The sequence below is a fragment of the Rhinatrema bivittatum genome, chromosome 2, assembly GCF_901001135.1.
Source record: "Rhinatrema bivittatum chromosome 2, aRhiBiv1.1, whole genome shotgun sequence".
NCBI classification, from domain to species: Eukaryota; Metazoa; Chordata; class Amphibia; order Gymnophiona; family Rhinatrematidae; genus Rhinatrema; species Rhinatrema bivittatum.
In genome coordinates this window covers 122,718,343-122,731,243 of record NC_042616.1, presented here as the reverse complement: position 1 = coordinate 122,731,243, position 12,901 = coordinate 122,718,343, and the positions used below count along the sequence as shown (strand labels likewise).

At 44.6% G+C, this 12,901-nt stretch overlaps 1 long non-coding RNA gene across 5 annotated transcripts in view; it reads right to left on the bottom strand.

Moving 5' to 3' along the window:
• Window positions 1-426: 426 nt before the first annotated feature.
• LOC115084134 overlaps window positions 427-12,901 on the bottom strand; it is a 311,664-nt gene continuing 299,189 nt past the window's right edge. For 3 of the 5 annotated variants that reach the window (XR_003854474.1, XR_003854475.1, XR_003854478.1), the window contains 4 exons: window positions 9,924-10,005; window positions 1,391-1,523; window positions 1,144-1,208; window positions 427-931 (listed from right to left, as the gene is read on the bottom strand). This is a non-coding gene — a long non-coding RNA (uncharacterized LOC115084134). Of the gene's footprint in view, window positions 932-1,143; window positions 1,209-1,390; window positions 1,524-7,262; window positions 7,341-9,923; window positions 10,006-12,901 lie in introns of all 5 variants that reach the window. The other 2 variants (XR_003854477.1, XR_003854476.1) reach the window with 2 other exon arrangements.

The window sequence follows — 12,901 nt, the reverse complement described above, 5'->3', positions numbered from 1 at the left end:
CTAGGGGGAAGGGAATGGGGGAAGGCAGCGCGGCTCGGCGCGTGCAAGGTGCACATTTGTGCACCCCCTTGTGCGCGCCATCCCCCGATTTTATAACATGCTCATGCCTGCGCGCGCATATTATATAATCGGGCGTACATGTGTACACGCACATGTTCACCCGCGTGCACCTTTTAAAATCTACCCCTAAGTCTTCTATGAAAAAAATATGTTTTGATGCAGACACTTATCTTAGAATTCTTTAAAATATGCCCATATTAGAAGCCTTTCTGATCTGTAAAGCTGAAGATGGAAAGTCCAGTAGCTCAACATAATTCATGTTTTGAAAAAAATCTTCTTAATCAGGGGTTAATAATCTGGCAAAAATTGTGGCAACACATTTGAAAAAATACAAACACATTGAATAAATAACTCAATTTTTAAGAGAAGAATCTTTTACTAGTAAAATAGAAACATACATGTCTGTATCATGATGTTCAAAAATCTTTGAAAATTTGCTATCAGTAGAGAAGGTAACTACGGCATTCTGGAACTGTATCTGCCATTTTAGAAAACAACATTTATACCATACAAAAGGAGGAAGTCCACCAATTAAGGTTAAGTAATGTGATTCCAAGAACCAATCATCTAAAATTTAAATAAAAAATAATCAAAAAATAGTGCTGCATTGCTAGTTGTTTTGAAATCTGCAGCACTCAGATGGAGGACCTGAAAAGTTTACTATACTGAAATCAAGAACATTTTAGAGAATTCCTAAAAATGTCACATCACAAATATGCTCCCAAAAAACAAACCGGAAGCCGATTCAATATAGCGGTGTAGTGACCAAGAAAAGTGCGATCGGTGTTTAGTCAAAGAACTTTATTTCCTCAGTATATCAGTCTGACTCTGGCTGAGTTTCACTCCATGAATAGAGCTGCCTCAGGGGCTACTATAATTAAAACATAAATAAAATGTAAGCATAAAACATTTAAAAACAAGTATATGTGTTGAAACATCATGATAAAATATAAATAATGTAAAAAATAAATATAAATAAATACAATACACGCATAAACAAAAATATGTATAAAAACCATGTACAATTAGAGATATAAAATAAGATTATACATAAATAAATATTTATATTACTGTATGTAATACCTGTATGAAGTGTTCTGTATATGCAAAAGCAATCTCATGGGTCACATTAAGTGAAAGAGGTGTACCTATATTAAGTAATAAACAGCAAAAACAACTTGGTTTCAGTGTTATCTCCCATCTTGATAACTTACAATTTGACTGCTTCATATTTAAAATAGATAATGTATCAAGGAGGACATATACAAAAGTAGGTAGAAGTATAAGAAAAGAAGTGTAAGGAAAAAATATGTAAGAAAAAAGTCCTTACTGTGTGTGTTTTTTCTAACATTTGAATATGGGTTCCTTCCTTTTAACTGTTATGCCATCAATTATAGCCTTTGGAAACAAAATGTTAGGTACAAAGTCTGCACATCACTGTACTTATTGGAGGTTGTGTGAAACTATGAAAAAATAAGAAAAATAAAATAAATCCCTAAATAAAATATACATAATAGATAAAGCATAAAAATATATTAAACCAAAAAAATGTGTATGTAATAAAATGCATATGATGATGAAAGTTGATAAATGAATAAAAATTACAAGGACATAAAAACTTTTTTGATATGGTTTATGTTAAAATGAGTGCTCTAAAAAGTTAGGGCCAGATTTTAAGAGGTACGCCCGATTTTATAACATGCGTGCGCAGCTGCGCACGCATGTTATAAAATCCGGGGTTGGCGCATGCAAGGGGGTGCACACTAGTGCACCTTGCGCGCGCCGAGCCCTAGGGGAGCCCCGATGGCTTATCAAGACGTTAGGAACTGGGCGGCGTCACCGCTGGCGGGAAACGGCCTAGAAAAGCGTCCAAGTGGCGCGCGCGCCTAGGAGCAGGACATCCACGAGAAGCTTCCCGGCGGCGCGGCCCCCGTGGGGACGCCGCCAAACAGGGCGCAAACCAGGCCTCCAGAAGCGGGAGTAGGTCCAGGAGCACTAAAAAGGGGAGTTGATATTTCAAAAATTCTGGTGCAAAAGGAACCAGAATTTTTGAAACATCAACTCCCCTTTTTAGTAATACCTGGTTGAGCACACAAAACCTCAATTCCTGGATTTTATGATTCTTTTCATACCAATGCTGTACCAGTGGTGCATTTGCTCAGCCATTGGTAAATACATTTGTGGAGTCTTCAAGTGGAGGGAATCAGTATGGTGGTGAGGAGAATCAGTATTTTTTGAGATCACAGTACCGGATGTGACATAGTAAGGGCAAAGATAAATATTTCATTGGGGAACAATAGAACCCCTGGGATTAAATCAAGATGTGGCGTGGAGTGTGTTTATTTGATTTTGACACCAGTAGGTTACAGTTAATTAGGTACTGATGGGACTATATATTTTTTTGACGCTGTTATGTATCTGTATATTGAGGATTTCACATAAGAGAGAGTGAGTAGAGAGGGTAGATAATGATATGTAGGGGATGTTTAGGTAAGGTTCAGTATAGTGGTGACGTTTGCAATGAGAGTAACCGGGGGGAGATTTAAAAAGAGAAAGAAAGCACTTAAATGCACAGCCGTGGCTTTTTGGTGATATGAGATGTTGAGTTGGTTTGGAATTTTGTTTTAACATCATTACAGGTCGGTATGTTTAAAAGCTGAATTGAAAGAATGAGAGAACGAGGTAACTTGTGATAGATATGGTTATATATAAATATCCTTTTTGAATGGTTTTTTAGGGTTTGGTGTGATATAGGGGTGTGCATTCGGATTGACCGCATTAGTAAAACGCAACTCATATTTTTTTTTTACTTAAAAAATTGATTCGACATAAACGATCGGATTTCCCACATATCGAACATAGATATGTTCGATATGTGGGAAATCGCGATTGTTGAGCCAAAATAAAAATATAAACCCCCTCACCCTCCTTAATCCCCCCCCCCCCCGACTTACCACAACTCCCTGGTGATGGAGCGAGGAGTGAGGACGCCATTTCTGCAATCCTTGGCGAGAAGCATGTGACGTCGGTGGCACGTCGAGTGACGCCGGCGTCACGTGATTCCCGGCTCGTTCGTGCCGGACGGCTCGTTCGGCCCAAAAAGAACTTTTGGCCAGCTTGGGGGGGTCAGGAGGCCCCCCCAAGCTGGCCAAAAGTTCTTTTTGGGCCGAACGAGCCGTCCGGCGCAAACGAGCCGGGAATCACGTGGCGCCGCGTCACTCAGACGCGACGTCACGTGATTCCCGGCAAGTTCGCGCCGGACGGCTCGTTCGGCCCAAAAAGAACTTTTGGCCAGCTTGAGGGGGTCAGGAGGCCCCCCCCAAGCTGGCCAAAAGTTCTTTTTGGGCTGAACGAGCCGTCCGGCGCGAACTTGCCGGGAATCACGTGACGTCGGCGTCACGTGATTCCCGGCTCGTTCGCGGCGGACGGCTCGTTCGGCCCAAAAAGAACTTTTGGCCAGCTTGGGGGGGTCAGGAGGCCCCCCCAAGCTGGCCAAAAGTTCTTTTTGGGCCGAACGAGCCGTCCGGCGCGAACTTGCCGGGAATCACGTGACGCCGCGTCTGAGTGACGCGGCGCCACGTGATTCCCGGCAAGTTCGCGCCGGACGGCTCGTTCGGCCCAAAAAGAACTTTTGGCCAGCTTGAGGGGGTCAGGAGGCCCCCCCAAGCTGGCCAAAAGTTCTTTTTGGGCCGAACGAGCCGTCCGGCGCGAACTCGCCGGGAATCACGTGACGCCGCGTCACTCGACGTGCCACCGACGTCACATGCTTCTCGCCAAGGATTGCAGAAATGACGTCCTCACTCCTCGCTCGATCACCAGGGAGTTGTGGTAAGTCTGGGGGGGGGATTAAGGAGGGTGAGGGGGTTTAAATTTTTTTTTTGCACATATGTACATATACCCAACTCATTGGATTTTTTTTATGTCCATATTGGCCGCAAGTGGGACCCCCTTTCGGACATAAAAAATATGAACATAAAATTTTGCTCTGCACATCCCTAGTGTGATATCTTATTTCAATTGATGGAACCATGAGGAGATTAGGAGAGAGTTAGGTGAACTGTGGAAAAGCCAAATAAAAGCAGTATTGGCTTGGAAACCCAGGTAAACATTATAAGGTTAGTGTATAGTAAGTATAAGAATAAAAAACAGTGAGAGATAAAAATATTAGGGATGTGAATCGTTTTTTGACGATTTAAAATATCATCCGATATATTTTAAATCGTCAAAAATCGTTAGAGGCGATATATACTAGGAATTCCCCCGATTTATCGTCAAAAATCGTAAATCGGGGGAAGGGGGAGGGGAAGGAGGAGGGCGGGAAAACCGGCACACTAAAACAACCCTAAAACCCACCCTGACCCTTTACAATAAGTCCCCCACCCTCCCGAACCCCCCCAAATGTCTTAAATTACCTGGGGTCCAGTGGGGGGGTCCCGCTGTGATCTTCCACTCTCGGGCCATGGGTGCGTTAATAGAAATGGCGCCGGCGCCATTTTGGTTCCTGTCCCCCGACATCACGAGCACAGGAGATCGCTCCCAGACCCCCGCTGGACCCCCAGGGACTTTTGGCCAGCTTGGGGGGGGCCTCCTGACCCCCACAATACTTGCCAAAAGTCCAGCGGGGGTCCGGAAGCGACCTCCTGCACTCGAATCGTATTTGCCATATTGCAAAATGGCGCCGGCCATACGGCCATACGGCCAGCGCCATTTTGCAATACGGCAATATGGCCATACGGCCGGCACCATTTTGCACAATACAAAATGGCGCACAATACAAAATGGCGCACCCGTGGCCCGTGGCCCGAGAGTGGAAGATCACAGCGGGACTCCCCCACTGGACCCCAGGTAATTTAAGACATTTGGGGGGGGGGGGGGTTCGGGAGGGTGGGGGATTTATTTTAAAGGGTCGGGGTGGGTTTTGGCGCTCTAACATACCTCATTGTTTTCCTAATGGAAGCGCTAGAGTGTCTGGATTTCAAGTAAATTATGACAAAACAGCTGCCTTAAACATTAATTTAGGTAAATATTCAGGTGAGCAAAGCATCCCTAATGTGCCTAGGAATACTAACTCTAGAGAAATAGTACCGGAAGCTAACTTCCTGGGATTGATATGTGCATTGGATCGCAATTTGGAGATGTGACCCTGCTATATAGTGTGCCGGTTTTCCCGCCCTCCCCCGATTTACGATTTACACAATTTAAAAAAAAAACAAAACCGCGACGATCCGATTCCCTCCCCCCCCCCAGCCAAAATCGATCGTTAAGACGATCGATCACACGATTCACATCTCTAAAAAATATGTTCTGAACGGTAATTGTAATATATATGTTTCTCTAATAGAGTGGCGATGCTTCGTTGAAACTGATGAAACTGTATTTGGGTGGAGAATTTTAGAGAGAGAACATTTATTGTTCAAAAACCACATCTGTTAATAGCTAAAATGGAGGCTATAGGAGATATTTAAAAGCAGAAGAGGTGAATGATCTTTGGTGAAATGCGCTTTGAAATAAAATAGTTTTTGATAGGGAAGTGAATCGGGCTTCGGACGATTGAAAATATCGTCGATATTTTCAAAATTGTCAGAAATCGGGGGCTCCCCAAAACGATAGGAAAACCTCACAATATTGATCGTGGGGGTTCCCTTATTGTTTTGGGGGAGGGCGGGAAAAACAGCACACAAAAATAACCCCTAAACCCACCCCGACCCTTTAAAAGTAACCCCTTAGCTTCCCCCACCCTCCCGACCCCCCCAAAACATTTTTACAGGTACCTGGTGGTCCAGTGGGGGTCCCGGGAGTGATCTCCCACTCTGGGCCGTCCTCGGGCTCTCAGACCGTTGGCTGCCACTAATCAAGATGACGCCGATGGCCCTTTGCCCTTACCATGTGACAGGGTATCCGTGCCATTGGCCGGATCCTATCACATGGTAGAAGCACTGGATGGCCGGCGCCATCTTGTGCTCCTACCATGTGACAGGGGCTGACCAATGGCACCGGTAGCCCCTGTGACATAGTAAGGGCAAAGGCTATCGGCGCCATTTTGGTTACTGGCAGCCGATGGCCCGAGTGCAGGAGATCGCTCCCGGACCCCCCCGCTGGATCACCAGGGGCTTTTGGCAAGTCTTGGGGGACCCTCCTGACCCCACAAGACTTGCCAAAAGTCCAGCGGGGGTCTGGGAGTGACCTCCTGCACTCGGACCGTCGGCTGCCAGTATTCAAAATGGCGCCGATAGCCTTTGCCCTTACTATGTCACAGGGGCTACCGGTGCCATTGGTCAGCCCCTGTCACATGGTAGGAGCAAAAGATGGCGCCGGCCATCCAGTGCTCCTACCATGTGACAGGATCCAGCCAATGGCACGGATACCCTGTCACATGGTAAGGGCAAAGGGCCATCGGCGCCATTTTGATTAGTGGCAGCCGACGGCCTGGGAGCGGGAGGACGGCCCGGAGCAGGCGATCACGGGAGATCGCTCCCGGGACCCCCACTGGACCACCAGGTACCTGTAAAAAGTTTTTGGGGTGGTCGGGAAGGTGGGGGAAAGCTAAGGGGTTACTTTTAAAGGGTCGGGGTGGGCTTTTTGTTTATCAGCTGGGGCGCAGCCGATAAACAAAACGCGATCGGGCCCGATGGAAAAAAACCCACATGTGAATCGGAACCGGAATCCAAACCGATTCCGGTTCCCCACAGGGTTCAGCCTTGTTATACCTCTTTTTTTAAACATTTATCTAGCACCTATATGTAAGAATCTTGCTACTTTGTGTCATGGTTTTAAAATTTATGCTGATGACAATTAGTTTTTAAATATTTGTCTTACTTCCATTTGGAAGTGGCTTTCTTTTAATAAGCTTGCACTCAATATGGAAAAGACCAGTTTTATTTTAATACACAGAGATTCTTCCAATTTTTTCCTCATGAGATTCATTTTAACAACTCAGTGTTTCCTTAAGTTTCTTGTTTTAAAAATTTTGAGATCTGGATTAATTCCAGTTTATCTTTTAAATCCCATACAAATCAGTTATTCATTCAGGGTTTTATAAGCTACATTTCCTTCATGGTTTGAAATATTTACTTGAAGCTTCAGATTTCTGTATTCTGCAAGTTTCCATTTTACCTATGATTGATTTTAGTAATCCCATTTATTTGGGCTTTTCAGCTTCCACTTTAAGACCACTGCAACTTTTAATCAATGCAACCGCTCACCTCATTTCTGGGTTAAGTCGATTTCATCATATTACTCCAATTTTGATTGACCTCCACTGGCTACCTCCACAGCAGCATCTGTACATTAAAAAATCACCAGTTTGATTTTTAAAACTACTCTTAACTGATGTTGCACCTTGGGTAAACTCGTTATTATGAGTACATTAACCAATGAGTGCTTTGAAATCTGCACAAAGAGGTTTTTTGGATGTCCCTTTATTCAGACAAGCTTGATTAGTTTCTATTAGAACATGTGCTCTCTCAGTTGCATCTCTTACCTTTTGGAATATGTTATCTCAAGCACTTTGCCAGGAGGAAATTTTCAAGGTTTTTAAATCAGAACTAAATATATGTTTGTTAAGACAAATGTATTAATTTTAATTTAACATTTTTATTTTTGAGAGCAGACATGTTTTATTTTATTTTGTGTTAATCTATTTTATGTTTTTGCCTTAATATTATAATCTTGTTTTTTTGTTTTATTATATATGTACTCCTGCAATCACTTTGAGCTTCTGCATAAATGATTTATTAAATCTATAGTAAAGATAAATATCTAAAGTTGCATTTACAACTCTTATGAAGAAGCTCACTTAGTGGAAAATTGGTTAACAATAGTGCATTCATTAGATGATGGTCCCTTTGTAGTTACTAAAGAGATACACCTTACTCGTGGAGGTGATATCTTTCAATATCTGAAATGGCACAAGCAGAATGGATTTGTTATTGGCAGACAATACACCCAAATGGATTGAAACAAGAAGCAAGATGGTAGACTCTACTTTAAAATTTTTCCTTGTGGCTTTAAAATATTTTTTACTGCGTTGGACATCTAGAGAATCCCCAGAATTGACATAGCCTCTGTTTTGTTATGCAACCCTTGTTTTTAATTTAACATACATTTGTTCATCCATTATTTTAAGAATGTGCAAATTGAAACCCATCCTGAACCTTGGAGGGCATGGGATATAAATATTTTAAATAAATTTAGTGATTTCATTGGTTACTGCATTTGATTTGTATTGAAACATGCTTATAGGACATTTACTAATCATGTGACTGGCACTTCTGATCGAAGCATAAGTCTATTTTTTGAATAGGTTAAAATCATATGTTTTATTTAAATACTGACAATTTTCACTGACTTACTATTTAGCCTGAAACTGTATTGCTGGCTGAAGTTTGCCTCAGGTGGTTCCTTATAAAACATATTTTTGTAGAAGTAATAAACACTACCTAATGTGTTTACGGTGCATGTTCTTGTTTTGTTTTTTTTCCAGAAGAATTGTTTTGAGATATTTACTGCTTTTTCCTGGAGATGAGCTGCTGGATGGTTTATGTTTGAGCCTCCTTTGAAGAAGCCTATTGTCGAAACATGGTCTATGTCAGAGTGTTGTAAATATGTTGATTTATGATTTCTCAAGCAGTCTTTTGAATATTGATCATCTGTATTACTGGGTTTTGATCATCTGAATAATTGGATTCTTGTGATTGGCTATTTTGAGAGATGCTTTTCAACTTGGCTTTCTGTGTTAATCCTGGAATGATTTGTTCTGAAAACGTCAATATTGAGCTCAGTGTTTTTAGTTAACATATTAAAAAATGTACATCCCCAATTATATTAAATACTAAAAAATCTTTGTAAAGTTTTTCTTTTTTTGGGGGTGTATGTAATGATTACTAGTCATAGGTCTGCATAATCCTGGTTTTTGAAACCATTATAAACATTTGGTTTTTCTCTTTAAGGGACACCCTTAGGGCCTCATGGAGAGGGAGAGAGAGAGAGAGAGAGAGAGAGAGAGAGAGAGAGAGAGAGAGAGAGAGAGAGAGAGAGAGAGAGAGAGAGAGAGAGAGACTGACTTACTATAGTGCCTATGCCCTAGACAGGTATTTGAATCCCTATGGGAGGGCCACCTACTAACTCGGGGTGGGGATTAGGTATGAGCGTCGGGGGTTGGGGGCCACTTTCGCATTCCACATGAGACCTACGGACAGAACAGTGGTCTCTAGTGCAGATTTGCTGGCCGTCGGAGTGAGGACACTCACTCCAAGAAGTGGTTTGGGCAACGTTCTCTCTACCTAGCTTGATGGACACTCTACCTGGGCAAGAACATGCTAGGTGGAGAGAACGTTGCCCAAATCTCCTCTTGGAGTGAGCGTCCTCACTCCGACGGCCAGCAAATCTGCACTAGAGACCACTGTTCTGTCCGTAGGTCTCATGTGGAATGCGAAAGTGGCCCCCAACCCCCGACGCTCATACCTAATCCCCACCCCGAGTTAGTAGGTAGCCCTCCCATAGGGATTCAAATACCTATGTAGGGCATAGGCACTATAGTAAGTCTCTCTCTCTCTCTCTCTCTCTCTCTCTCTCTCTCTCTCTCTCTCTCTCTCTCTCTCTCTCTCTCTCTCTCTCTCTCTCTCTCTCTCCCTCCCCCCCCCCCCCCCGAAGCCTGAAAAAGGCTGTCTAGAACTATCGTGGATTTGCATTAACAGCTGTTAACGCAATTTGTGAATTTCTCGCACACAGTAAAGTGCTTGGAAAATGAGGCCCTTATTTTCCTTCCAAAAGTTTTGACTGCTGTGTTGGTTTGTTTGAACTGTAAATGTCAAAAGGCCTTGGTGATGTTAGCATCAACTAATAAATCTGCTGTCCTAACTTACTGACTTTATGACATTGATGACAAGTGATCCGAGGGATGAGTTATAGCTTCCCTATTGCAAGTCCAATAATGTTCTTAAGATTCTGAAAGCAAACAAGCAGAGAATAACACACAATAGGATGCAGAATCAAAGTTTTACAAACATCATTGGTTGCATTATAATTCCATTGTCAGTCACTTTTGAAATCCATTATAGATTATTCAACTTGATATACCACCTAAAATAAAATCTATAAGCAGTTTACACTTAAAATCTGTTTCTCCTTCCTAAACTAGAAATAATTAGCTAATACAATATATAATAGAGATGTGAATCGTTTTCCATATCGTCTTAACGATAGAAATCGTGTGGCAGGAGAAGAAAATCATGTTTGGTACGATTATTTCGTTGAAAAATCGTTAAAAATCGTTTTTTCCGATTAGTGCGCACTAACTCAAAATGATACAAATAGTAGGGATGTGCAGAGCAAAATTTTATGTTCATATTTTTTATGTCCGAAAGGGGGTCCCACTTGCGGCCAATATGGACATAAAAAAAATCCAATGAGTTGGGTATATGTACATATGTGCAAAAAAAAAATTTAAACCCCCTCACCCTCCTTAATCCCCCCCCCAGACTTACCACAACTCCCTGGTGATCGAGCGAGGAGTGAGGACGTCATTTCTGCAATCCTTGGCGAGAAGCATGTGACGTCGGTGGCACGTCGAGTGACGCGGCGTCACGTGATTCCCGGCGAGTTCGCGCCGGACGGCTTGTTCGGCCCAAAAAGAACTTTTGGCCAGCTTGGGGGGGGCCTCCTGACCCCCCCAAGCTGGCCAAAAGTTCTTTTTGGGCCGAACGAGCCGTCCGGCGCGAACGAACCGGGAATCACGTGACGCCGGCGTCACTCGACGTGCCGCCGACGTCACATGCTTCTCGCCAAGGATTGCAGAAATGGCGTCCTCACTCCACTCCATCACCAGGGAGTTGTGGTAAGTCGGGGGGGGGGGGGATTAAGGAGGGTGAGGGGGTTTATATTTTTATTTTGGCTCAACAATCGCGATTTCCCACATATCGAACATATCTATGTTCGATATGTGGGAAATCCGATCGTTTATGTCGAATCAATTTTTTAAGTAAAAAAAAAAAAAGAGTTGCGTTTCACTAATGCGGTCAATCCGAATGCACACCCCTAACAAATAGACACTTTCCAGGTCACTGAAGGTCAGTTAGGAATGAATATGTGTTCCTATTGGCTGGCAGCCCTCTTATCTATTGATGTTACCAAGGTTACCACTGAGGTGATGGTTGGGGGGATGGGAAATGGAACTGGAAACTCATGAACACCAACAGAAAATGAAACAAAGTGTTCACACTTCCCAGGTCAGTAAAGGTCACTTAGGAATGAATATGTATTCCTATTGGCTGGCTGTGCTCTTATCTATTGATGTTACCAAGGTTACCACTGAGGTAATGGTTGGGGGGATGTGAAATGGAAACAGTTGGAAGCTTGACATGTGATGATCAGCACTCACGTGACTAGAACTTCTTTGTTTATTATTTTTGTTAGCAGGCACCTGAAATGCTAGTGCATGTTGAATTTGCCAATCACTGTGCATTTTAGAAAGGTGGTCCTGGCTGGAACTGTACACAGTTCAAATATATGTAATTGATTGTTGGTAAGTGTATTTTTTAAGTAGCCACACTGGCACCAGTATGTTTACTTTTCCTCCTACTTAACTCACTAGCTCAGCTTTGTAAGAAGGGCTTCTCTGCTTGAGTGAGGGTCAGGCAGCTCCCCCCTGTCTGTGAAGCCATCCTCTCACTAGTAATGCAGGGAGGGAGCTGTCTCAGACTTCACCATCCTCCCCCCCCCCCCCCTCACCCACACACCATTCACTAGCTGGGACATGGGGGAAGTCAGGAGTGAGGGTCAGGCAGCTCCCCCCTGTCTGTGAAGCCAGCCTCTCACTAGTAATGCAGGGAGGGAGCTGTCTCAGACTTCACCATCCTCCTCCCCCTCACCCACACACCATTCACTAGCTGGGACATGGGGGAAGTCAGGAGTGAGGGTCAGGCAGCTCCCCCCTGTCTGTGAAGCCAGCCTCTCACTAGTAATGCAGGGAGGGAGCTGTCTCAGACTTCACCATCCTCCTCCCCCCCCCCCCCTCACCCACACACCATTCACTAGCTGGGACATGGGGGAAGTCAGGAGTGAGGGTCAGGCAGCTCCCCCCTGTCTGTGAAGCCAGCCTCTCACTTGTAATGCAGGGAGGGAGCTGTCTCAGACTTCACCATCCTCCTCCCCCCCCCCCCCCCCCTCACCCACACACCATTCACTAGCTGGGACATGGGGAAGTCAGGAGTGAGGGTCAGGCAGCTCCCCCCTGTCTGTGAAGCCAGCCTCTCACTAGTAATGCAGGGAGGGAGCTGTCTCAGACTTCACCATCCTCCCCCCCCCCCTCACCCACACACCATTCACTAGCTGGGACATGGGGGAAGTCAGGAGTGAGGGTCAGGCAGCTCCCCCCTGTCTGTGAAGCCAGCCTCTCACTAGTAATGCAGGGAGGGAGCTGTCTCAGACTTCACCATCCTCCCCCCCTCACCCACACACCATTCACTAGCTGGGACATGGGGGAAGTCAGGAGTGAGGGTCAGGCAGCTCCCCCCTGTCTGTGAAGCCAGCCTCTCACTAGTAATGCAGGGAGGGAGCTGTCTCAGACTTCACCATCCTCCCCCCCCCCTCACCCACACACCATTCACTAGCTGGGACATGGGGGAAGTCAGGAGTGAGGGTCAGGCAGCTCCCCCCTGTCTGTGAAGCCAGCCTCTCACTAGTAATGCAGGGAGGGAGCTGTCTCAGACTTCACCATCCTCCCCCCCCCTCACCCACACACCATTCACTAGCTGGGACATGGGGGAAGTCAGGAGTGAGGGTCAGGCAGCTCCCCCCTGTCTGTGAAGCCAGCCTCTCACTAGTAATGCAGGGAGGGAGCTGT